At 45.4% G+C, this 26,064-nt stretch overlaps 1 protein-coding gene across 4 annotated transcripts in view; it reads right to left on the minus strand.

Moving 5' to 3' along the window:
- Nucleotides 1-1,483, minus strand: part of C12H15orf39 (chromosome 12 C15orf39 homolog) — a 35,392-nt gene extending 33,909 nt beyond the window's left edge. For 2 of the 4 annotated variants that reach the window (XM_020814165.3, XM_072982120.2), the window contains exon 1: nt 868-1,482. The gene's annotated coding sequence lies outside the window, so the exon portion shown is untranslated. Of the gene's footprint in view, nt 1-867 lie in introns of all 4 variants that reach the window. The other 2 variants (XM_020814166.3, XM_020814167.3) reach the window with 1 other exon arrangement.
- Between the last annotated feature and the right edge of the window lie 24,581 nt (nt 1,484-26,064).

Consider the following 26,064-nt stretch of genomic DNA (forward strand, 5'->3'; position numbering starts at 1 on the left):
AAGACATTGCGGAGCAGTCCCGGCGCCCCCTCGTGTTGCGTCTTTCCGACAGTTCGGGAAAGTTCGTGGGTTTCCTGCGCGACGGGCTAAACGCTGCGCTCTGATAACGCTGCTGGCCTTCCCATGTGTTCTGCCAAGACAATGAGGTCGACGTGGATCGATCGATCGATTGATTGATTGAGGGAGAGTTAAAAGCCGAGGAAGAAGGGATACATTTTGGCTCCCGGTAACCGAGGCTCGCCTTCAAGGGAAGGAGTCCCAAAAAGCACGTTTTGGCGCTCCTCCAAAGTCCTCCTCCACAGACTAAACAGTGTCTTTTTCTCTCCCTCCTGTTTGTACGGCTGTGTTTACTCGGGAGGTGTCACTACCCCCCCTTCCCCGCCAGGCAGAACACCTGGGTCCTCTCGGAAAGCGCCGGCCCTCCCCTCGCCAATAAACTGATGCAACCGCGCGCGGGTAGCAATTCCGGTTTCATCCTGGCTCTGGGTTTTTTAGACGGAAAGCAGCCCTTCCCCTCCCAAGCCAAACCAAACCCCGCTGAACTCGCGGCTTCCTTACACTTCCCCTGGTCCGATCCTGCTCGAGCGCGGCCCCCAATTTCCCACGCCTTACTCCCGAGGAAGCCTGGCGCACAAGCCTGCGGGCTGGAGACTCGAGCCGTCCTGAAGGAAGGCAGCGGCTAGCCAGCCAGTCGGGCTTCCTTCTGAGTAGACAAGGATGGGCTAGGGCTGACAGTACAGGGTCCCGATCCCTCCTCACCCCCCCCTCCACGGTCTCCCTTTAAAAGGATCCAAGGCGAGGGGGACGCCTTTTTTTCTTTCGTTCTTCATCGCTTGGGTTCCGGGAAGGAAATCCGAGTAGACTCACCTGGAGCAGCCGGAGTTTGGCTGCGTGGCTCCTCGCAGGTAAGGGGGCTCCCCACCGGCGCATCTTACTCTCCCGGCCAGCTAGGGAATGACGCCGCCCGGAAGGCGGAAAAAGGCAACATGGGGAGGCTGAACGCGGCGGATCGCGGCCGTTCTTTTCAATCCATTCCATCCGCGATCCCGCTGCCACCAGATGTGCTTTCAATGGCGCGCGCTGCCCCGCGCCCGATTCAAATCGAATCCAATTCGAAGTCCTCCAAGAGGCTCAGCCCCAAACGGCCCATCCGCGTCGTCGACAAATCCACAACCACTACGGCGCCCCCTCCCTCCCTCCCTCGGCTTTCAATCCGGAGCAAAAACGCCAATCCGGATTCACTTCTTTTCTTCAGGGAAACAACCCAAAACAAAGATAAGATCGAATCGAAACCCCGGCGACCTGGCACCCGGGATCAAGCATCTTTCCCCCCCCTCCACCGAGCCCGGCTTCCTTCCCTCCTTTCACGTGCCAGTTCCGCCCGCAGAAACAAAGTCGACGCGAGCTCGATCCGGAGCAGCGGCGTCACCTTCCCGCTCTCCAGTCCCTCCCCGCCTCGCGAAGGCGGAGGAAACTAGCCGGGAGGCGGAGGAGGAGGAGGAGGAAGGAGGGAGGGAAGGGGTGGCCGGAGGCAGTCAGGCCCACGAGGGAGGGAGGGAGGGAGGCTGGATGGGAGGGGGGGGAGGGAAGAGGCGAAAGGGGAGAAAAGAGCGATCCGGATTCGGGAGAAGCGGAGCCAATCCGTTTCCACGGGAAGCAAGTTGCCCTGAGTCACGGAAAGAGGGAAGAAGCTGGCTGAAGAACAAGAATGTGTGTGAGCGAGGAGAAAAGAAGGAGGAAAGCATGCGGATCCATGCCATCTTCTTTTTCATTCATTCGTTCATTCATTAAAATAGCGTGGTAGAATGTGGTTGTCCTTCTTTCAACTTGTATGCCGCCCCCTACTGCTAAAAAAAAACACTCTCTGGACCGTAATAAGGCAAACAACACTCTTCCCCCCCCCCCCACTTTGCCCCAACCAGCTGGGTACTCATTTTACCTGACCTGGAAAGGATGGAAAGCTGACTCAGCCTTGAACCGGCTACCTGACTCCGTGGTGATCGCACTCAGGTCGTGAGCAGAGGCTTGACCGCAGGACTGCGGCTTAATCTGCACTAAGGCTGTTGGGCTGAGATGAGATTCAAGAAACCTGGCTCCAAATCTCCAAATTTTCTGGGCCATGAAACTCCCCTGGTAGTCCTTATCCAGACACAATCAGCTTCCCTACTTCCCAAGGTTGTGGGGAGGAGAAAAGCCGTGTCTTCACCTCAGTTTAGGAAAGGGGGGGGGAATGAAACAAAATCAATTCTACACCTGCTTTCCCCAGGCCCTTACAAAAAGGAACAGAGGATGCTTGCCCTCACACCAGCCCTGACAGGTAGGCAGCCCTCCAATTAGGAAAGAAAAAGTAGATGAGGGGTTAATAAAATCTACAAACCTTTTTACCTGGATTTCTCCTGGTGCAGTAAAAGCCAATACTTGGCCACCACTAGCCCTCTGAAAAGGGGATTTTAGCCAGACCATTTCAAAAGGCAGGAGGAGATGCACTTGCATCTCCGGAGTGTTGGAGTTATATTGTAGGCAGGGTCTGACTAACTGGGCACATTCAGTAAGTTTTGTGCTTAAACAGGTGGTGGGCTGCAGGGCTGTGGGATTGTAAGGTGTGTGGGAATGTTTGGCCTAGAATCAGGTGAAGAACATGAGAGAGAGAGAACAAAGACCCAAAGATGGAGACCTCATTGTGAGAAATTCAGCTCTTGAACTGTGAACTTTTTGAACTTTGTCAGTAAGCTGACAAAAACCATCTGCTGCTCATTCAGGGAGTAGAGCAAACTCGAGGATTAAGAAGACCCTGGTATAGGTCGGAGGATCTTCCCGAGCAAACAGATTCCACACCTGTCCACTAGTGATGGAAGATCCACTATGGGAAAAGCATTCCATACTTCACCATAGGTGATAAGGACCATTTATCTAGGGGGGGGACAAAGAAGCCCCTAATGCACATGCACGGCTAGCAACCTGCCCCAAAAAGAATATAAAAAGAGAGGTCCGGGCAGGTAGAATTTGTCTGCTGAAACTAAAGACTTTTGGAACCAACTACTTTCTTTGGAACTTGGACGACGCAAATCAAGAATTATTCTCTCTTGAATAAGTCTGTATGAGGTGTGACTGGAATGCATGAAACCCCTTTTATCAGAATTGTAATCAATAGGTAATAAAGTATATTCATTTCGCATTTTTTAAATGTGTTTTGTGAGGTCCTTTGCTGTTTATATATATATATAGTGTTGTTCTTCTTGGGATACAAAATATCTAGTAGTCCCCTTTTTGTGACAGGATTGCTATGCATAGGCCTGGTCAGAAAAGCCATATTTGACTTTGACTCTCAGGCCTAGCGGTGGCACTGCCCTACTATTTATTTATTTATTTATTTATTTATTTATTTATTTATTTATTTATTTATTTATTTATTTATTTATTTATTTATTTATTTATTTATTTATATCCCGCCTATCTGGTCGGTTAAGACCACTCTAGGCGGCTAACAGCATAAAAATAGGACAATAAATATACATAGAACAATTTAACATAAAGATAGATATTTCAAAAACTGGGAGCAAACAAAGGGAGGAAGAAGGGCATCGGATTGACTGGAAGGAAGGCCTGCCGAAACATCCATGTTTTTAACTGATTTTTAAAGATACCCAGCGAGGGAGCCACACGAATCTCAGGAGGTAGGTTGTTCCAGAGGCGAGGAGCCACCGCCGAGAAGGCCCGATTTCTTGTCTTTTCCTTCCGGGCCTCCCTCGGCGTTAGGCTCCTCAGCGTCACCTCCTGGCTCACACGAGTGACACGGGTAGATCTTGGTAGGAGTAGGCGTTCTGCCAGGTATCAAGGCCCTAAACCGTTTAGGGCTTTGTACGTAAGCATCAACACTTTGAAGTCAATGTGGAACCAGATGAGCAGCCAATGCAATGCGGCCAGAGTGGGTGAGATATGTTGGTATTTTTTCACTCCACTAAGTAGTCTGGCTGCTGCATTCTGCACTTCATGGTTCCCAAAAAGGATGGAGGTCTCCGTCCCATTTTAGACCTGTGACTTCTCAACACTTACATTCATCTGAGGCATTTTCGCATGGTCACTCTGAAATCAGTCGTCCCTCTGCTTCAACCAGGCGACTAGTTCATGGTTATAGATCTCCAGGACCCATATTTTCAATTCAACCCATATTACTTTCCTTTAAAGATCTTTCTGCTTGTATCAAATAAAATTTCTCCACTTGACCAATTTCTTGATTGAAAGCTTCTTTTTTTTTCAAGCCATGTTTAAGAGGCCACCCAACAGAATTCCCCAGGCCCTACAGATAGTAAGCCACCATGGCAGAGTTTTCCTGGGACTCTCTGTCTGTCTGTCTGTCTGTCTGTCTGTCTGTCTGTCTGTCTGTGTTCACATGTTCTATATCTACACGTCATAGGATGCTAGCCAATCTCTTCCCTTACCCCCCAGTGGAGGTGCGAAACATTTTCAGCCAGCGCAAGAGCCATGGAACTAAACAAAAGCCTTATTGGTTTAAACCAGTGGTTTCCAACCTGGGGTCCCCAGATGTGCTTGGACTTCAACTCCCAGAAATCCTGGTCAGAACAGCTAGTGGTGAAAAGGCTTCTCGGAGTTTTAGGCCAAGAACATCTGGGGACCCCAGGTTGGGAACCCCTGCTTTAGACAATGATGGGTAAAAGGGTGGGCTTTGTTTTTATAGGGGACCCCAGCAGGTTCCTCCACCCTCTCTCTCCCTCTGTGTGCGTACGTGCATGCATGCATGCAAAAGTGTGATTCTGGCAGCTTCCCATTCTGTTTTGTTTTTCGGGACCTGCCTGGCCCCCAGAGGATCCTTGAGGCAAATCACCGGCTCCCAGGCACACTGATTTTGCCCTCTCCTGACCTGGAAGGCAGGCAAATACAGCCTTCAAACCATGTCCCCCAGGGCTGTCACTAGCGCAGGGCCACCGAGACATTGCCCCATGGCACCCAACCTTTAGAGGGCAATGAAACCTTGAAGCGAACCTGCTGAATCCCATCCTGCCCCATTATTTTTTTTTCCTGAAAGCAGAAACTTTCTTTTTCACATTTTCTTCTCTCTTTTTTTCATGGTGTGTGTGTGGGGGGTGGCTCATGCCCATATCTTAGGGCCAAGTCCTGCTTACAAGCACTGATGCCCACCATTCCAAAAAGCTGCAGATGCTTCAACAAAACATTGGCAGCCACAAATTCAGCTTCTGGGGTTTGTGTCGTCGTCGTTATTTTAAGTCAGCCATGGTGAGGTGGTGCGTATTTCCTCAAGTTCTAGAAACGTGGGAGGCCTACTGAGAAAACCCTCTCCCTCATAGTCGCCAACAGATGGTGTGCCAAAGATTAAGATCTCCCATGCTGATCTCGAAAGGCTTGTTGGAGGACGCATGAGTGGGCTTACACATGAGTAACTGGGCCTGTACAGAACAGACCAAAACAAGACCTTGAACTAAGTTTGGAAATGGATTAGCAGCTGGAGTGACTGGCAGATAATAGGCATTGTATGATGTAAACTCTTAGCTGCCAAAAATATTTCAAGTGTGTTTCTGAACTGTCTTCAAGGGCCAGTCCATATAAAATACATTGCAGTACTCTAACCTGATGATAACTAAGGCATGGTTTTACTATGTTTTTAGTTATGTTTGTGTTCTCAGAATGGTATTTGTTTGTTCCTTAATATTTGTATACTTATTGTTTTTAGCTTTAAATATTGTCTTTTAAAGTAAGCCACCTTTGTATACTGATTCTTTTTAGCTTTAAATGTTGTCTTTTAATGATGTAAGCCACCTTGGGTCCTTTTTTAAGGAGAAAAGGTGGGGTAAAATATTTTAAATACATACATAAAATATGATGGCTCAGTCATCTTTGTCTGGATAGGGAAGTAGGTGCTGAACTGGCTTAACCAGAGAAAAAGTACTTCTGAGAAGTAACACCATTTAATGCAGTGTCAAGTCTAGGATCGCTGCCAGGCGTCATATATAAGCCTTCCGGAAGAGTGTTGACCCCACAATAGAATCTAAAGAGAACACTAGATGATACCAATAGCACCGCAGTGAGATTCCTTAAGTGCTGAAAAGCATCTCGGTAACACAGCACTCTTTTCCCCCCTCACCTCTCATAGCTTGCTAATTATCTTGCTTCCTTTTGTGATTGGGAGGTAGAAAGAAGTTTCCTCTCCCACTCTGATTGCCCAGGTACGCAGCTACGAGGGAGGCACTGTGCAAGAACATTTCTGCATTTTTCAGTTTCTAACGGCATGCTAAGCATGTCATATAACTTGTCCCTAAGAAGAATTGGAGTGAATCAGACCCAGATGCCCATGAAGTCCATCTGCATCCACTAGATGCCCACTGGGGGGGGGGGACCCACATTGTGTGAGAGCCTACAGGTACAGCTTGGGCCGAAGCTATTGCAAGGACTGTGTTTCCCTTTATGAGCCTACTTGGGTGCTAAGATCATCATGAGACGCCTTTCTGTCGATCCCGCCACCTTCACAGAGGCATCCGGTAGGGACCTGGGAGAGGGCCTTCTCAGTGGCTGCTCCCAGAGACTCTGGAACTCCCTCCCACTGGAGGCCAGGCTGGCCCCCATCTTGGCTGTCCTTCCACCAGCAGGCAAAATATCTTTCTCTTCTGGCAAGCTTTCCCTCAGTGACTGCCTGAGTGGGTTTTTTTTTTTTAATGGATGGTTGTGTCTTACTGCTTTGAATGTGTTTTGGTGTTTTGTTTGCTGTGTTTGTAGTGTGTTTGATACGTTTTAGTCTGTGTATACTTACTGTTATTGGCTTTAAATGTTGTCTTTTAATGATGGAAGCTGCCTTGAGTCCTTTTTAAGGAGAAAGGCAGACTAGAAATACTTTAAATAAATAAACAAATAAATCACAACCAGTAGCTGTGGGTAGCCTTATCCATCAAGGACCTTCTGCTGACCTCATAGTCATATTTTTGGCAAGAGGACTTTGTAAGTTCTGTTTTGCAAACAGGAGCAATGTTCAAGGACACTCATTGGCAGAGAATCTCTGGGAACCTTGTTGCTTTGAGATGAAGACAAGAAATGTCATCGACCAGCACAAGGTGGCTCCTTCTTGGGGTTTCTTGCTGATTCGGAGATCATGGCAGACCACATATGATGGGTTGATTTTGTTGTGGATTCAGAGGGTTCTGGCCAAATACAGTTGATGGCTTGATTCTTCCATTGAATTTAAAGTCATGGCAAACTGCCATGAATTGGCTGATTTGTAACTCATTCATAAACTACCATAGATTGAAGATTGTGGTTTACCGCATCACAGGAATTGAGAGCTCGGAGAACTCCTCTTATATGTTGTTGCTCTTGTGTGTTGTCAAGTCGCTTCCGATTCACGGTGACCCTATGAATGAGTGCTCTTCACAATGTCCAGTCTTCAGCTGCCCTGCTCAGCTCTTGTAGACTCAAGCCTGTGGCTTCCTTAGGGAATCAATCCATCTCATATGGGGGTCCTCCTCTTTTCCTGCTGCCTTCCACCTTTGCCAGCATCATTGTCTTTTCCAGAGAATCCTGGCTTCTCATGATGTGGCCAAAGTAGGACAGCCTCAGCCTCATTTTTGCCTTCTTTCATGTAGGACCCATTTATTTGTCTTTCTGGCAATCCAGGAGATCCACAGAGCTCTCCTCCAGAACCAGTGAGCATTTCCACAGCAACTGTCCTGTTTTCCCAGAATCCCTCAATTAGCATCAGCAGGGGGATTCTGGGAATTGGAGTCTTTCAAAGTAACTTTTCAAAGTTCTAATCCTTCTTTGAAAAGTTTCCCCAATTATTTCTCCCTGTGGAGTCATTGCTGGCTTCTGCATCATCCAACCAATGTCGTTATAAGCCAACAATCGGTTTCTTGTGTAAGAAGTTCATTATCAAAACAGTTCAACAGCATTGATTAACTGTCAAAAGAGAAGCCAAGAATAAGCAGCAATGGCAGTACAGTAAACATTAAATTACCTGAACAAACCAATGGAAGGTGGATCCGATGTCAGAGCCAAGGCAAGCAAAAGCTGGATGAGAATCTGTTGGTAGATCTCCAAAAGATCAGCAAAGATTTCCAACTCCTAAATGTAGAACAAACACACACAGGGAAATCAAGAAAACCTTAGAGGAGGAAATAGGAGTAAATTTGTTTAGAAAACAGATCTGCTTGAGAATTCCATGTCTAGGATGGAAAACAAATTCTGAGGCGACCTTTATGCTCAGAGGCACCCTTTTTTGGTATCTGCCACCTTCCACTGCATCTGTGGATCTCCTCTAGTTGATAGACTTCCGATTTCCACAGAATAAATCACACAAACATGCTATTTTATATCCCAAAATGGTTTTGGCCTCCTATCACACTGGGCTGTTCTGGGAAATTAAAAGCAAAGGAGGCTAAACACAGCTCAAAACTAGTAAAGGCACAGCTGCAGAGGCCATCTTGAGAGAATGGCATTATACTTATCTCCGTGGCACACAATATAGAAGCTAAAGGTCTGTTGAGATTAATCCAATCATGTCAACATGTTAAATTTGCTGGACTTCATCTCTCCTTCATATCTGTGCATAATTTTAAATTGTGCAATGCTCCGATATAAAAAAAAAGTCTGGGAAATAGACTAAAGCATGGGCTCGCAACCTTGGGCCCCCAGATGTTCTTGGACTACAACTTCCAGAACCCCTGGTCAGCACAGCTAAGTGGTGAAGGCTTCTGGGAGTTTTAGTCCAAGAACATGTGGCAACCCAAAGTTGGGAACCACGGGACTAGCACAACACTGATTTTATGGTGCTATACAGTGGTGCTTCACAAGACGATGTTAATTTGTTCCACAAAAATTGCTGTCTTGCAAAAACATTGTCTTGCGAAACACGGTTCCCCATTGGAATACATTGAAATCTATTTTATGCATTCCAATGGGGGAAAATTGTTGTCTTACGAAAATCGTCCATAGAAAACACTTGTGAAGCACTGTTCCCCATTGGAATACATTGAAATCTATTTAATGCGTTCCAATGGGGGGGGGAACTGTCTTGCAAAGCATCGGTCTAAAAATCCCTTCTTGTGACACACTGTTCCTCATTGGAATGCATTGAGGAAAACCGTCTTGCAAAGCATTGGTCTTTAAAAAAAAAGTCTTGCGAAGCATAGACCCAAACATCGTCTTACGAAAATCATCCATAGGAAAAAAGGTCTTGCGAAGTGCAACAGCAATCGCAAAAGCCCATCGTCTTGCGGATTAATTGTCCCGCGAGGCAATCGTCTTGCGAGGCACCACTGTACTTTATTTTATTTTATTCATCCGTTCATTCCATTCCATTTCATTTTTATACTGCCCATCTGGCCCGAGGCCCCTCTACTTTCCCCTCTAGGTAAGTTCCAATATCCTTAATAATTACCTAACACAGAAGTTATACTAGACAGAAGCTTTACATGCTGGCCCAGATATAAAACAAGGGCCTGAGAAACAGTACTTGCTAATTTTTGCATATTAAGCAGCTATTAAAAGGTGATCCAAAACTGCTGGATAGCTCAGAGTTCCTTCCAGCTCTGCAAGTCTAGGATTATTATTACTATTATTAAAAGCAAAGGAATTCTGCCAGGAAAAAAGAAAGAGAGGTGGTGGTAGGGATTGGCAAGCCTCATTTGCCAGTGATTTTTAATTTCTCTTCTTTTAAGGGTTAACTACTGGTTCTTCCCTGGCTTGCCAGCAATCAAGCCAAACCTGCTTTACAATGAATTCCTAGATATGTCTACTCAAATGCCAATTGCACATAGTTCAGTTGGGTTTATTCACATATAAATCACCCTGTTTACCAGTCTAGACAGTTATCCTCCTGATTTTAATACATTGCTTCATTGCTTGTCTTTATTGTGTTTTCTGGTTTTATTACTTGATCACGTTGTACTTTGCCAAGTCTCACGTGCAAGCTTTTGGATTAAAACAAAAAAAAATTACGAGGAGTTGTTTGGAAATATCATCATATAGAAAATAAATAGATAAAAGGGGGTTATAGAACTGCCAACTTTAGTGAAGGGTGGAGGAATAGGGGAACTGTCTTTGAGGAAAGAAAGGTCTGTTCCAGTGAAAGAAAATACCCAAGGCAGAGAATAATACTGGCATTTCTCCTCTTTTATACATCACATCACCAGCCTACCCTCATGGCCCCTCTTTCCGTTCCTTCCTTCCCCCCCACACCCCACTCACCTTGCCAACTTTTGACAACAAGAGAGTCCACAGAGTTCAGAGGTTTTGATGAGCTGCCAGCACAGAGTGGAAAGTTTCATTTAACAAGACTCGAGGGAAGTGAAAGCTTGATAAAAAGGAGGGGGGGATGGGGAGGCAGGTTTCCCAGTAAGCAAAACACCTTCGAAAATAGTTCTGGCAGGAGTCTTTGGTCTCCCAATGTTAAAGTGCCAGGCTTCCTATCATCCACAAACAGGCAAGGTCAATGGTTGGGGTGATGGGAGTTGCAGTCAGATAACATCCGGGGGAACACTTTTGGGGAATTATAAGACTCTGGAAAGAGATTGTTAATGATTTATTTAAATTTTTATGGTGTGGAAGGAAGGGAATACACTGGACTGCAGCTTTTTCCTTCTGGCTAGCAAAGCACATTTGCTCAGCAACCCTGTTTCCTTTCTAAGGTCGTGTGCACACCTTGTTGCTGTTTAGTCACTTAGTCGTGTCCAACTCTTCGTGACCCCTTGGACCAAAGCATGCCAGGCCCTCCTGTCCTCCACTGCCTCCCAGAGTTGGGTCAAATTCATGTTGGTTGCTTCAATGACACCGTCCAACCATCTTGTCCTCTGACGTCTCCTCTTGCCTTCACACTTTCCCAACAACAGGGTCTTTTCCAGGGAGTCTTCTCTTCTCATGAGATGGCCAAAGTATTGGAACCTCAGCTTCAGGATCTGTCCTTCCAGTGAGCACTCAGGGTTGATTTCCTTCAAAATGGATAGGTTTGTTCTCCTTGCAGTCCAGGGGGCTCTCAAGAACCTCCTCCAGCACCAAAATTCAAAAGCATCAGTTCTTTGGTGGTCAGCTTTCTTTATGGGCCAGCTCTCACTTCCATACATCACTACAGGAAAAATCATAGCTTTGACTATGCGGACTTTTGTTGGCAAGGGGATGTCTCTGCTTTTTAAACCCCTTCACGGATTGCTGCCTTGTCGTGGCGAAGGGGCTTGAGTAATTCAGAGAAGCTATGGACTATGCCGTGCAGGGACACTCAAGACGGACAGGTCATAGTGGAGAGTTCTGACTAAATTAGGTGTGCACACCTAAGCCCATTGAAATCAATAGGTTCAGGCCAGGTGTCAGCCGACTGAGGTCTCTGACCTGATTTCGAAAGTCCTCTGCAGCTCATCAAAAGCCATCACCCCCTTCCTTAAATAGGGTGTGGTGGGGAAATAAACATTTGGACCATACTGGCAATAATCCCCAAACACTGGTCAAGCTGGCCAGGAACCACGGTCTATAAAAATAACATTGCTGTCCTCGGCTGGAGGCTTCATGACTTCCAAAGCTGACCTCTGTTATAGGCAGAAAATTCCGAGGATCAGCTTCTCACCTGGGTGTTGGAAGTACAGCGTCCCTGAAGCTGGTGACTTGTCACATGGTCAGGAAAGTAAATCTCCAGGATGAACCTGAGGGAAAGGATTAGTTAAGTCTTTGCTTGGCATTCCTGGTCTTCTCCAAAGATATAATGATGGTCTTATTTTGCATTAAAATGGAAGTTCCAAGATGCTTATCTAAGAGTCCAGTGAATGACCTCACAGTTCATATCTTTTCCTTTTGTCCACAATCATTAACTTCCAGAGAACAAGGAGCCATTGTTATACAAGCCTGCATATTTTTCTAATACCAAAAGGGAAAAGTCAAGTTTGAGCCAAGTGGAGAAGTGAGGAACAGGTGTAGATGATGGCCTGGAACAATGAAACCTCACCTGCAGTCTTGTTAAAACAGGAAGCAATAAAACATGGGGATTATTCATACTTGGTTTAAATGGGCCAGGACATCTCCTAACCTAAGTGAGTTGTAGCTGAAGGCTATTATCAGTGTGGTATAGTGGGTAGAGTGTCAGACTAGGGCTCAGGAGAGCTGGATTCAAATCCCACCTGGATTCAAATTTCCACCTGGAAATTCATTGGCCAGTGGGGATAGTAAAACCACTACTTGAACACTGACGTACCTTTAAAACATTATTAGAGTTGCTATAAGTCAGAAAAGAGTTATGAACCCATAATAATTTATAGCTCAGTGGTTTAGGTCTCTGCCTGCGGAGCCAGAGGTTCTGAGTTCGATTCCCCCCGGGCCTCCTTGAAAGGGTCTGGACCGCACAATCTATAGGTTCCTCTCCAGTCCTAAGATTTGTCCATATACCTTAATTCAATCATCTAATCCAGATGGAGACGGCAGCCAAGAAATCAGAAGATGACTGAGATGTGGAAAGGCCACCACAAAGTAATGGGAAAAGATCATCAAATCCAATCTTGTGTCACTGAGACCAAGGTGAAGATAATCAACACTATTGTAAACTCAAGCCCGTGGTTTCTTTATGAAATCAGTGCATCTCATATTTGTGTCTTCCTCTTTTTCTGCTGCCTTCCACCTTTCCTCACCACCACCACCTCTACCATTATTGTCTTTTGCCACCTTCTCATGACATGCCCAAAGGAAGACAGAATCCAGTTCAACATTTTTGCCTCTAGAGAAAGTACAGGATTGACTTGCCTTCCTGGCAGTCCTGGTTATCCACAAAGCTCTCCTCCAGCACCAGGTTCCAAATGTATCATGTTTTTCCCGGACACCTTTCTTCAGTGTCCAGCGTTCACGCCCATACATGGTGATTGCAAATACAAGATTGCCAATGCTCTTACATTTGATGACTGTTTCTAATTCCTTCATTGCTGCTCTCCCAAGTCTCCGTCTTCTTCTAATAGCTTTCATTTGGACTGATTATTAAACCAAGATATACAAAGTCTTTTTTAAAAATCTTTTTTGTCCCATTAGGTTGTATGGTACTTCTGTAGTTACAGCTTTTGTCTTCTTTATGTTCAACTGTAGCCCTCCTTTTGCACTTTCTTCTTTCACTTTCATCGGGATTAATTCCAGATCATTGCTGCTTTTTGCAATTTTTCACTCCTCCTTCATCTGAATCTAATCCAGCTTTCTGTAATATATACTCAGTGTACAGACTGAACTGATAAGGAGATAAAATACACCCTTGTCAGACTCCTTTGCCTATAGGGTACATTACGTCTCTCCACATTATGTTCTAAAGCTCCCTGTCCATGAAACAGGTCATGCATCAGGACAATCAAGTGCTGAGACACAGCCCTTTTCTTCAGAACAACCCATAGGTTCTCATCATCCACACAGTCAAAGACTTTGCTCCAGTCTACAAAGCATATACTGATCTCCTTCTGAAATTCTTTGGCGCACTCCACTAGCTAGCAGATATTTGTAGTATAATCTTGAATGAGTTTTTCTTTTCAGAGATCTAGCTTGAGAAAAGGACAATGCTGGGAAAATTTGGAGGCAGCAGGAAGGGAGGAAGACCAAATGTGTAATGGATTGACTCAATAAGGGAAGCCACAGCCTTGAGTTTGCAAGAGCCAAGCAGGGTTGTGAGTAGGATATTTTGAAGGTCACTCATTCATAATTTCGCTCTGAGTCAGAGGCAACAGTGGTGGTGCATAACAACAGCAGAAATGCACAGTTTGTTTTACTTGAGGATGAGCCTCTCTTCTTGTTAATCCACCTCTTCTAAGAAGATCCAGGTGGTTTCCATTCCTGTCATTTAATATAGCCCTGCAAGGTAAGTTAGTCTGAGATATGTTGCCTGGCCCAAAGTCACCTGGAGAGCAACGTACTACTCAAATTTCCGGAGGTTAAATTTTTAGAAACCCGGTACTTATTATATTATCAAGGTAGTTGGCAGCATTATATCTCAAAGGAGTTCACAGTACTAAGACATGTCTGGAGTGGAATATGTTACAGAAGAGAACCCGAAAGGAGTTTGCTGGCAACTTTAAAACACTCGGCAGTCCAGTTTATGTCAAATCAAGCTTGTTTATTTACGGGGCTCTTTGTTGTGTTAGAAAAAGGCACTCCCTCAACACCAACCTGTAGTTCAAGATTTGTACTTTTCATGCCCTTGAGATCTGTAGTCCAAACTGGCAAGTGGACATTAGTCTGCAGGCTCCTGAGAGTAAATTAGCTCCATATAAAGTTCCAGCTTCTTCTACGTTCTGCTTCAAATCCCTAGACCTCTTTGCATAGATAGATTCATCAAAGTGATTATCTTTATGAGGAGCCTCGTGATACAGTAGCTAAACTGCAGTACTGCGGCCAAACCTCGGCTGATGATCTGGGTTCAATCCCGGGTAGACGGTTTGAGGGTCACTCCGCCTTCCATCCTTCTGAAGTCGGTAAATTATGCTTGATGGGGGAGCAACACGTAGCCTATCTAATTAAATTGTAAACCGCCCAGAGAGGGTTTTAAGTGCTATGTGGTAGTATATAAGCAGCACGCAAGCTTTATGGGAAATATGGAAACTGCATTTGAATCTAGTGTGGAACCTTGTCAACATGATCTGGTATTGTTATTTCTCTGACAAAGAGAGACATGATAGCGATCTTCAAATATCTGAAGGATTGCTACATAGGGAGCAGACCTGTTGCTTCAGAGTGCAGGGCTAGACACTAACAGATGGAGTTGATTTTGGCTAACCTCTGGACTAACCTGCTTCATGATGAGCCCATGAGCTGCTCTTCACTGGAGGCAGAAGCTGGACAGACATCTATCAAGAATTTTGTGGTTGCATTGTGCACTATAGATCTTGCAGACAGAGAGAGAAAGAGGGTCAGACCAGTTCCTTTTAAAGATCTAACATTCTGTAATTTTTAACTAATGTTAAAAGAAAGGGTTGGAACAAATGGAATGAATGCAAATTATTATTATTATTATTATTATTATTATTATTATTATTATTATTATTATTATTATTATTATTATTATTATTATTATTATTATTATTATTATTATTATTATTATTATTATTATTATTATTCAATATGCATGATTAATTAAATAGTATGTCTAACTATTTTAGAGATGATGTTAAGAAAATAAACTCCTAAGAGTGAATCAAAGATTAAATGAGTTCTATTTCATCCTGTTCCCTGGAAAAGATAATGATGCTGGGGAAAGTTAAAGGTAGCAGGAAGAGAGGAAAGCAAATATGAAATGGATCATAAAAGAAGCCACAGGATTAAGTTTACAGGAATTGAGCAGGGCTATGGGTGAGGTGAGCTTTCTGGAGATCATTAATTCATAGGATTGCCATAAGTCGGAAGCTTGATTATGATTTACCATCTATATCCCCGACTAAAATTTCCATGGCAGAGGGAGGCTTTGAACCCAGTCCTCCTGAGTCCTGGTCTGACAATCTACCCACACCACCACACCGGCTCCATGCTAATAGCAGAAGCTGGTGAATAAATGTCAATCCCATGTTGCTGTGAGCCACTCTGAATCCCATGAATCTTTCTGAGCTTCTCTGAAGGAAAGGAGGGATAAAAAGAAAAGAAAAGAAAGAGGTGGTTTCTTATTTTTTTGACATTATTGGAGAATTTTATAAATTACATCCACGAAAGACAAACAGGTAAAGATGCGTTGTTTGTGAGTCATGAGATCACTTAATTAACTTGTAGTTTTTAGTGGATACATTGAGAATTGGTCAAAGAAACTAGTCCAACAATGTCTGCAGGGGCACAAATTGTGATCCCGGGCAATATCCTTCCCTGACTTTAAGGCAAGGATGCAGAACATCAATGTGCAAGCCTCCAGAGTTTGGCAGACTACAGTTCCCATCGTGCTGACCTATGGGCTACGCTGGTTGTGGTCAGTAGGAGTTGCCACCGAAAGACGTCTGGAAGGCCATGTCAATTTATACAGTTCTTTCTCTCCCTGGAAACTAGACTAGAGAGTGATGGGCTGTACAGGGAACTATATGAGGATTCTGACCCACATCCATCTAAACATAAGGAATTGATTCAAGCGGATCATCAGTGCATCCAGCTCTCATGTCTATGCTTGTGTTAACCGTATATGGATTTCCAGAATATGGGGCATTTGGAGGAAAGGGAAAATGTAAACACAGAAATAAGCAAATACTGTAAAAGAAACATTCAAATCCGGGGAGTATCTCCCTGCGATAGATTTTTTTACCCTCTCTCTCCAGGCCTCTCTGGACTCATTTTATTCAGCCTCACGCATAGAGATTACGAGACCGCAAAAGAAGCTCATAAATGGGGCGCACAAATTATCTCCCTCCCTCATTGCTTGCCTGGCAGAAACACCTTGGATGGTCAACAGAAACCACACAGTCTGGTTGTGCTGATAAACCCACCAATCTCTCCTTCCAGACCTGATCCAAGGAAGTGTTATTACTCCCTGCCAGGCAAGCATGATTAGCCAAAGTTGTCTTTATTTATTTATTTATTTATTTATTTATTTATTTATTTATTTATTTATTTATTTATTTATTTATTTATTTATTTATTTATTTATTTATTTATATCCTGCCCATCTGGTATATTCTACCAATCTGGGCGGCTAACGCACGAATCTTCCCTTGGACCGCATACACACCAGGGGTCTCAAACTCAATTTACTTGGGGACCACTGGAGGCGGAGTCTGGGTGAGGCTGGGGCCCGCATCAGATTTTCCGCCAAGTGGAGCAAGAGCCCTAGGAAGCTGCCCAGGAGTTTCCTTAGCCCGGCTGGGTCTTCGAGGAGGAGGAGGGGCGTGCGAGCCTTCGCCGCCAGCCACGACCCCCTCCAAATCCTTCTTCACTACCACGACCAGCAGTAGCAGCAGGACAAAGAAGCGGAGAGGGAACAACATAATTTTTTTTTAAACCCTCACAGAATCACCTTGCCCATCGGTATCTGCGAAATTAAACAGAATGGGGTGGGGCCCCCACAGGTATGCGCACGCACGCACACACACACACACGGAGGTCCGGCAACCTTTCTCTGAGGGCCCCCCTCAAAAAAAGGAGCACTCCGCAGCAGCAGCTACCCCCACCACGACAGAGGAGCAAACTTTGAGAGGCCAGCTCAGGCAGCCTCCAGGGCTGAGGCGGCTGAAGCAGGACGAGGAGGAGGAGGAGGAGGAGGAGGAAGCATTGCCGGGTGCTGAGGCAGCCGCTGGCTGGGATGGTGCTGGGGTTGCCAAGAATGAAAGAGAGCCTGATAACCGCTTCCCTGGAAGAGGCAGTGGCAGCTGCTGTTGGCGGCGCTCTTTGAGGACAGGCTGGGAGCGAGCTCCGCTCTCAGGCATCGCTCTGCGGCGGCTCAGGCGCTCTGGAAAAAGGGCCGGCAGCGCGCCTCGCTCGCCGGCTCTCCCCAAAGACAGCGCCTCTTGCACTCTCCATCCAGAACTGCAGCCTGCCAGCCGGCAGACAGGCGGGCTGGCAGGCAGGCTGCAGTTCCGGATGGAGGGTGCAAGAGGCACTGTCTTGGAAGAGTGCTGGCGAGCGAGGCAAGGCTTTTTTTTTTTTTTACTCTTGGCAGCAGAGGACACGTGGGCACTCCGGGGGGGGCAGGCAAGGCGGGGGCCACATACTATCATCCGGCAAGCCGCAAATGGCCCCCGGGCCGCATGTTTGAGACCCCTGCACTAAGCAGAGAGTGGAAAGGAGTGCTTCAGAGTTTCTGCTGCAGTGGGCGCAGTGTATACTTCTGCGAGGGTGGACGTGTCTTCTCCTTGGGTGAGGACCACCTCTGTCTGAAAATCTCCTCGGTTTGAGAAATGTTCCAGGCCACGTTCAGCCCAGAATGCTTTTTGGGATGTGAACAGGGTGTACCTGTCCATCCTTTGTGATCTCCAGCTTGCTGTTAACCAAGTTGACGATCAACCCTGTGGATTTCCACAGGACTTCTACTTACACAAGAGCAGGACAATGACAATCAAGAACCCCAAGACGGGGAAGCGGGAGCTTCCACGTTGTCCCTCCCCTGATAGCGAGTGTGGCTGGCCAACCATGTAGCCATGCTGGTTGCTTGGCCATTGTCTTTCCCCAGGAGAGCTATGTTTTTAGTTCAACAATAGCAATTAAACAGAACCCACATGCCATGTCAAGCTGTGATCTCTTGTCCTTTTCTTAAAAAAAAAAAACACACACACACACACAAGCGAGGCTTTCCCTCTTTTTTTGGTGCTGCATAAGTGGCCGGTGAGATGTAGTGGCTAGAGTGATGGATTAGGACTCAGGAGACCTGGGTTCAAATCCCCACTTAGCCATGGAAGTTCATTAGGGTGGGGTAGCCTTGGTGAAATCGCTCCTTATCCTCAGGTGGTAAAATGGACACCCTCTCGTGGAAGGAGATGTTCCACCATGTACTGAGGTCCCAAACCTTATATCGTGACACATACCTTGAAACCCCTGTTAGGGTCACCTGGTCAGCACATTGGTCCATGCACCCAAACAACCACACGCACTGCTATTGCTGAGGCTTGGTTTCACCATTGCTCCATCATACTCTTAATCTTAGTCTTAGAACTGCAGAGCTGGAAGGGACCTTATAGATCATCCGGTCCAATCCCTGTCAAAGAGGCAGAATGAGGAACTGAGCTCCCAGCCTCTGGCTCCACAGCCAGAGACCTAAAGTAAAGGTAAAGGTTCCCCTTGACAATTTTTGAACAGTCATGTCCGACTCTAGGGGGCAGTGCTCATCCCCATTTCCAAGCCATAGAACCAGCGTTTTGTCCGAAGACAATCTTCCGAGGTCACATGGCCAGTGCGACTTAGACACGGAACGCTGTTACCTTCCCACCGAGGTGGTCCCTATTTATCTACTTGCATTTGCATGCTTTCGAACCGCTAGGTTGGTGAGGAGCTGGGAGAAAGTGACGGGAGCTCACTCCGTCGCGTGGATTCGATCTTACGACTGCTTGGTCTTCGGACCCTGCAGCACAGGCTTCTGCGGTTTAGCCCACAGCGCCACCACGTCCCCAGCCAGAGACCTAAGCCACTGAGCTATTTGGCAGTTCACATCCAGTTGCCCATCACAGATGCCTTCAGTCTCTTTGAAGGGAAGCTAGAGGACTCGGCATAAGCAGGCCGCGGGAGTGAAGAACACACAGAAACCATTTCATGTTTTGAAAAGATGCCTGGCGGGATGGTTATTATCCTCAGAAGCCAGAATCCACCCAGAGCTCGCTGGGCCAGTAAACAAAGACCATTAACTCCCTCTTTAAGGTAAGAGAGGGTTTTGGTCCTTGAAGGGACTGCTCATATTCCTAAACATTTTCAATGACTAAAAAATATTGGACAAAATCATTTGGGGGAGGGGGGGAGAAACACACACAAAAACTTCAGTTTTAGCACTCAGCCTTCAGTAGCTTGGTTGCGATCAATACTTGGTGATCAATCACGCCATCAGAAAAGGAACAGGTATCTCCCATAGTGCCTTCTTGCGGTCCTGTGAGGCAATAAGCCTGTAAGACAATAAGATTTTGGCCCTCTCCTTTGAAAGCTTTTCACTCATTCCCAAGGAGGAAATGTTTTGCCGGAGTTTACTCCTTATTTTCAGTGGAAAAGAAAGTCCCCGGAGGAAAACTAGAAAAAAAAGCTATCCCAATTCCCCCTCCCCGCCCCCAAAGGCTTTGCATTTCTTAATGAAAATGTTTGGTGTTCCTCTGCTTGGGGGCGCAGCGTGGGCATCACTTGCTCGTATTCCTCCCGACTCCTTTTCCCCTCTGGTTTTTATATCTGTCTCTGGCCTGGCCTTTGATGTTTCCTTATCTTCTTCACAGGGAGGCTCCCTAATTAAAGTTTTTGCTGAGAAACTGGGGGCAGAGGGATGGAGGCAAGAGATGGTTCAGAGAATGCCATGGGGGAATGACCTAAGAGGATGATTGTATTTAAAGGGGGAGAGTCCTTCCCATCAGTCCTAGACTAGAACTCCCATGATCTCCTAGGGAGTTCTAGTCCACCAACAGATGGAGAAGCACATGTCACCTCTTCTGGTGTAGAGCTTCTTGTTTCATATTGCTTATTCTGTGTATGTCACACTCAGAGAACAAAGGTCACACCTGGTAACATGAGTATCCCAATGGTGGAATCTATGCCCTGACTAGAGATGGGCACAGGTTTGGTGGTTCGCGCCGGTTCTTTATTGGTGCTTCAAAACTCTGCCTCCTCCAGCAGGCATTGATGCGACGGCAGCAGCCTGGCTTCCCTGCCCTGCCTCCTCTGGGCACTGCCCCTAAGTGGGCTCCTGCTGGAGGAGGCAAGGCTTTGAAGCTCTGAACACCTGTCCAGATGATAAACAAACCACACGAATTGCTGAACTGGCAGCTCATGCCCATCTCAATGTGACTGCAGTGACCAGACCCGTCTATGCAATTGTGGACCATGCCTTTTGCAAAGTTCCTAATCCTACAAAGAAAAATGCCTGGATGCCCCTTGTACGTATATAAAGTCTCTTCATGCAGTTCACTTTCTGTTGTGAATGCACAACCCGTTTAACATAATTCCTGTCTCTGAGGAGAACCTCATATTGTTTAGATGCCTCTAAATGCCTTTGCTGCAACATTATTATGGAGGAGAGCTTGTAAATAATGCATCGCAGTAGACATGGGATATTCCCAAGGGAGACAAATCTGGCCAGTCCCACTTACCGCTTGCTGTGTGGCACGAGTGGCCGTTGTCATTCACGACACGCCAATCGCAGAAGTAGCCCAGCCAAGGCTTTCCTGCATCCTTGCATAGCCGACCAAGCAGCAGCTGAGCGGGGAGACTCATCATCCTGCCCTCTGCCCGAGTGGTCGGCTATGCAGGGAGGCGGGGAAGCGCCGGCCGGATTACTTCCTTGATCTGTGTGTTGTGAATGATGATTGCCGCTGGCACTGCACAGCAAGCAGTAAGTGGACCAACCAGTTCTGGGGGGGATATCCAAACGGCCCGGGTGGTACCAAAATTCATATTCATCTCCACTGAGAGGCAAATATGAATATCCCATGTCTAGTCCCAGGTAACAACATTCCTTGTAGTACTGATGGGCATGGAGGGAACAGTGATTACATTGGGCTCTGGATAATGTTACCTGCAACATGTTATTTTTGAGACTAATGACAGCATGCTGACATCCTGTTCTCTGTGGTCTAAAAATTGCCTATTTTATTTTATGTTATTGCATCACATCACATGTTATTGTATTGTATTTATATGCATCTTTCTCCCCATTGGCGACTCAAGGCGGCTCACAATCAATTAAAAAAGCAACTGAGTGTTGTTTTGTTGGTGTAACAAGCAATATTTACTCATTACCCCTAACAGGTTGCTTGTTTAGCATCTATGGACAGATTGGCCGTTGTAAATTGTAAATCCCATCATTCTCCATATTGTTTCTCTGGCTGCCCTCAGTCTCTCCTCAGCTTCCCTATGAGAAGCTTCACTGCCAACAAGGGGGAGACCATGGATGGCCATCCAAGATAGTGAGATGATGCAGAGAGTTCTTGTGTTGTTTGTTGCTAACAAAGCCTGCTTTTGTACTTTGTGTGCATTATAAAAAGTCTTATATCATCTGCTTCAGGAAAACCATTTCCAGACTGGGGAAAAATGGAATTCATGGGGAGAACCTAAAGGGTGCAAGACACTCTTTGTTTAAGCTTTCTTCCTCATCACTCTCCAGGCTCAAGGGGCAGGTGTCAAACTGATCAAGAAATAAACATGGGATAGCTTGTCTACCACACAAATTCAAAGTTATAAGCAGGCATTCACCAATTTTCACAGAAGAATGTGGAGACTGTGGTCTGTCTTTCACGCAACGGACACTGAGAACATGGTATTGCATGGCTGGAGAGGAAGGGGTCCTTTAGCTGTTGCCAGTCTATAAATCCCATCATCCTTTACTACTGCCTCTGTTGGCCTAAGGCTGCTGAGAGGTGAAGTTCGGTAACTTCCAGGAGGACCACATGTTCTTCAGCAGTGGATTGCAGTGCCTTCTCAACAGTGATGTCCAGTTTCGGGAAGGCCTTCTCCAAAGAAGTTTGGTTTGCTCCTTTTGTCTTGAATTTTTGGATTGTGGTCAAGACTTTTTGAACTTCATGACATCCTTCAGCTGTTTCACTCTTGCTCCGACCAACTTTCCCCCCCCCCGACAGATCCAGTTTTAATACCCTTTTTGTCACTATTTTTAATCATGCCAACAGATGCATTACCTTTAATCCACTGTTTTTATAGCTTTCTTGTGGTTTTAATTTAGAAGCCACTTTGGGAGGCTGAGGAGGAGAAAGGCAGAACAGCCGTTTCTCAAGTAAAAAATGTAAGAACTACCAGCTGGCCGGCTTGAGTACAACAGTAATCCAACCTGAACTGCTTTTACCCCTTTAGAGACAGAAAAAAAATCTTTTGCTGCAAAGTCAGGTATTTGTAATATTGTCTCTCACCAGAGTTGAGAACCTCCTCCAACTGAAGAACTGAGTAGAATCCTGAACAACAGAAGAGTTTGTAGGCAAAGAGTTAAACATGACTAGTTACTTTGAATTAATTCTTCCAATAGCTTAGGTATAAAGACATTAAGTGTGTTCCTCTGTGAGGGGCGACTTCAACTTCTTTGTTAAGTAATAGTAAATTTACTTTGCAGTGACTTTTTGCTTACTTTAACAGGTATGAGTGGCTGGGGGGTCCTGGCAGTTGTAATGAAAAGGCAAACAAATGAAATACAGTCTCTATCAACAGTGAAGAAAGAATACTAGAGGCTGTATATTTTTGGTGACCCATAATCATAATCATAAATCAACCCCGAGTGCTCATTGGAAGGACAGATCCTGAAGCTGAGGCTCCAGTACTTTGGCCATCTCATGAGAAGAGAAGACTCCTTGAAAAAGACTTTGATGTTGGGAAAGTGTGACGGCAAGAGGAGAAGGGGACGACCGAGGATGAGATGGTTGGACAGTGTCATCGAAGCAATCAACATGAATTTGACACAACTCCGGGAGGCGGTGGAAGATAGGAGGGCCTGGCGTGCTCTGGTCCATGGGGTCACGAAGAGTCGGACATGACTAAACGACTGAACAAACAAACAAATCATAGTTCATTCCTATCCAGGAATATGTTTCATGCACAGGAATGCTGGGTCACTCCATGAAAAATTGCAATAAACTCTGGAGTCTTGAACAACTTCATCTGGGTTTCTCTCTTGCCTCACCACTTTTCAGGTCCGTTGTATTCCTGCTTTAAAAATCTTTAGTCCAACAATCCTGGAGTTCTCGAAGGCTTTCACGGCCGGGATCTAATGGTTGTTGTGGGTTTTTCGGGTTCTTTGGCCATGTTCTGAAGGTTGTTCTTCCTGACGTTTTGCCAGTCTCTGTGGCCGGCATCTTCAGAGGACAAGAGTGGGAACTCTGTCCATGCTCTGTTGGTGTTTGTTGGATAGTTGAGTATTTATAGCTGTGGGAACAGCTTTTGTGTTTTTTCAGGAGATAGGGTGATCAGCGTGTTTTTTGTTGTGATAAAGGGGGAGAGATTATCTCTGTGATTGATGGGTGTCGTTAGCTGGTCTTTTTTGTGCAATGATCCCTGGTCCTTGTGAGCGTTGACCTTTTATAGGCTGTATTTTTCAATACAGTATTGGGAGCCAGGCCTGTTTAGTTTTTAGGCCTTCTTCTTTTTTGTTGAAGTCCTGTTTATGTTTATGGATTTCAATGGCTTCCCTGTGCAGTCTAACATAATGATTGCTGGTGTTGTCCAGTACAGTACTTCAATATTTTGAAATAGAATTTCATGTCCAGGTTGTTTTAGGGCATGTTCAGCTACTGCTGATTTTTCCGGTTGTTTTAGTCTGCAGTGTCTCTCATGTGCTTTGATTCTGGTGTGAATGCTGTGTTTTGTGGTTCCAATATATACCTTGCAGTTGTGGACAGAGATGGATATTTTACCTTAAGTATTAAAAGACAAAGAAATTGTTGAGGCGAGAAAAAAGTGGGAACCTTTGTATAATTGAATGAGAGATGAGAACACAAATGGGTTGAAATTATGAGAAAGAAGATATAATTATAGATTTTAAAGGCTTGAAAAATAGAGCCTCTTGGTGCAGTGGTTAAAACTGCTGTACTGCAGCTAAAACTGTGCTCACGACCTGGGGTTCAAATCCCAGGTAGCCGGCTCAAGGTTGACTCAGCCTTCCATCCTTCCGAGGTCGGTAAAATGAGTACCCAGCTTGCTGGGGGGGCAATGTGTAGCCTGTATAATTAAAAAATGTAAACCGCCCGGAGAGTGCTTGTAGCGCTATGGGGCGGTATATAAGTCCAATAAATAAATAAATAAATAAATAAATAAATAAATAAATAAATAAATAAATAAATAAATAAAATGTGAAGTAAGCTTAGTAGGAAAACATATCGGCAACAGTAATAATGATATATATTGTTCTCTATCACATTCTGTATTTTTTTATTTACCCTAGTACCCTGTTCCAAATCCCTTCCCTATGATCTTTCCTAACCCAATGGAAAACAAATATTTTTTAAAAAAATGTTTAGTTTTGACACCCACAATTTTTCCTTCTATTTGTGTGTGGGTTTCCTCATGCTGAGAGGAGAAACAATGCCCTCTTGGTTCCTGGAAGGGTGGCCTCAGAAATTTGCAGCTTATCAACTTGATAAAACAGAAAAAAAATAGTGAGCAGATTTAGATCAAATTTCCACATGCTCATTGGTATTATAGATGCATTTTTAGAAATAATGGCTTTAATTCCTATTAAAATGCAACATGTTTTCCCATAAAAGTATGACCACTAGGTACCATGTTCACTCACTCTGACATTGACCTACCACACAAGCTGTTCATCTTTAAGCTGGATCTGAAGTGGACATCTTTTGAAACAAAGGATGCTTCCAGAGGACCGTCCCCTGTAAATTAGGACACATGGCAACTCTAGAACTTGAGTAGTTAGGAATCTTTGCCATGATATGTTGTGTCCTGCTTTTTATTCAGTTTTGTAGACTGTAGCAGTGTTGTAAAGAAAGCAGACCGCCGAAGAATTGATGCCTTTGAATTGTGGTGCTGGAAGAGGCTCTTGAGAGTCCCCTGGACTGCAAGGAGAACAAACCTATCCGTTCTGAAGGAAATCAACCCTGATTGCTCACTGGAAGGACAGATCCTGAAGCTGAGGCTCCAGTACTTTGGCCATCTCATGAGAAGAAAAGACTCCCTGGAAAAGTCCCTGATGTTGGGAAAGTGTGAAGGCAAGAGGAGAAAGGGATGACAGAGGACGAGATGGGTGGACAGTGTCATCGAAGCGACCAACATGAATTTGACACAACACCGGGAGGCAGTGGAAGACAGGAGGGCCTGGTGTGCTCTGGTCCATGGGGTCACGAAGAGTCGGACACGACTGAATGACTAAACAATGACGAGCAGTGTTGTAATGGAACCAGGGTTTGAGGGTTTAAAGAAAGGCCCAGATTTCTTTTAAAAATGCATGGGTGTAATGCCATTTCAGTGTCATGTGTCAAAGCAAGGAGGCTTACTGGCATGTGTCTATGTTCCCTCCATAGATTAGGCCCCTGCTAGATTTCATTCTTTCTTCTGTAGCTTCCCCGGCTTCATTCTCTGCCCCATTCCTTCATTCCTCCCTCCTCTACAACCCGTTTATACAGATGTTTCTGAGCAGCAGCTCAAAGGCTAGCCACGATAAAGAGGACCCAAGCCGGACAGCTCTGGAATGTGTTTGCCCTTAGATCTTTGGCTCTGTTATCATTTTGCTCGTTAGCGAGGTGCTCTGCTATCGTTTTGCCAATTAGAGAAATATAAACAAGAAGACATTTGGCTGCATCTACAAATGCTTCATGAACGAGTGCTCTTCGTTGCTGTGTTGTGTTGAGATGTAAAAAGAATAAGTGCCTTTCTTGGGCACCTCAGCTGAAGCTTAGATCTCAGGGAAGGTGCTCTTCATGAGTCCAGGGGTTTGGCCACTCCCTGCTCTCCGGAGGCTCCAAACAAGCCGAAGGAACATTTGCTCAATCTTTCTATTTCCTT

This window comes from Pogona vitticeps, chromosome 12, assembly GCF_051106095.1.
Source record: "Pogona vitticeps strain Pit_001003342236 chromosome 12, PviZW2.1, whole genome shotgun sequence".
In the NCBI taxonomy this organism is placed as follows: domain Eukaryota; kingdom Metazoa; phylum Chordata; class Lepidosauria; order Squamata; family Agamidae; genus Pogona; species Pogona vitticeps.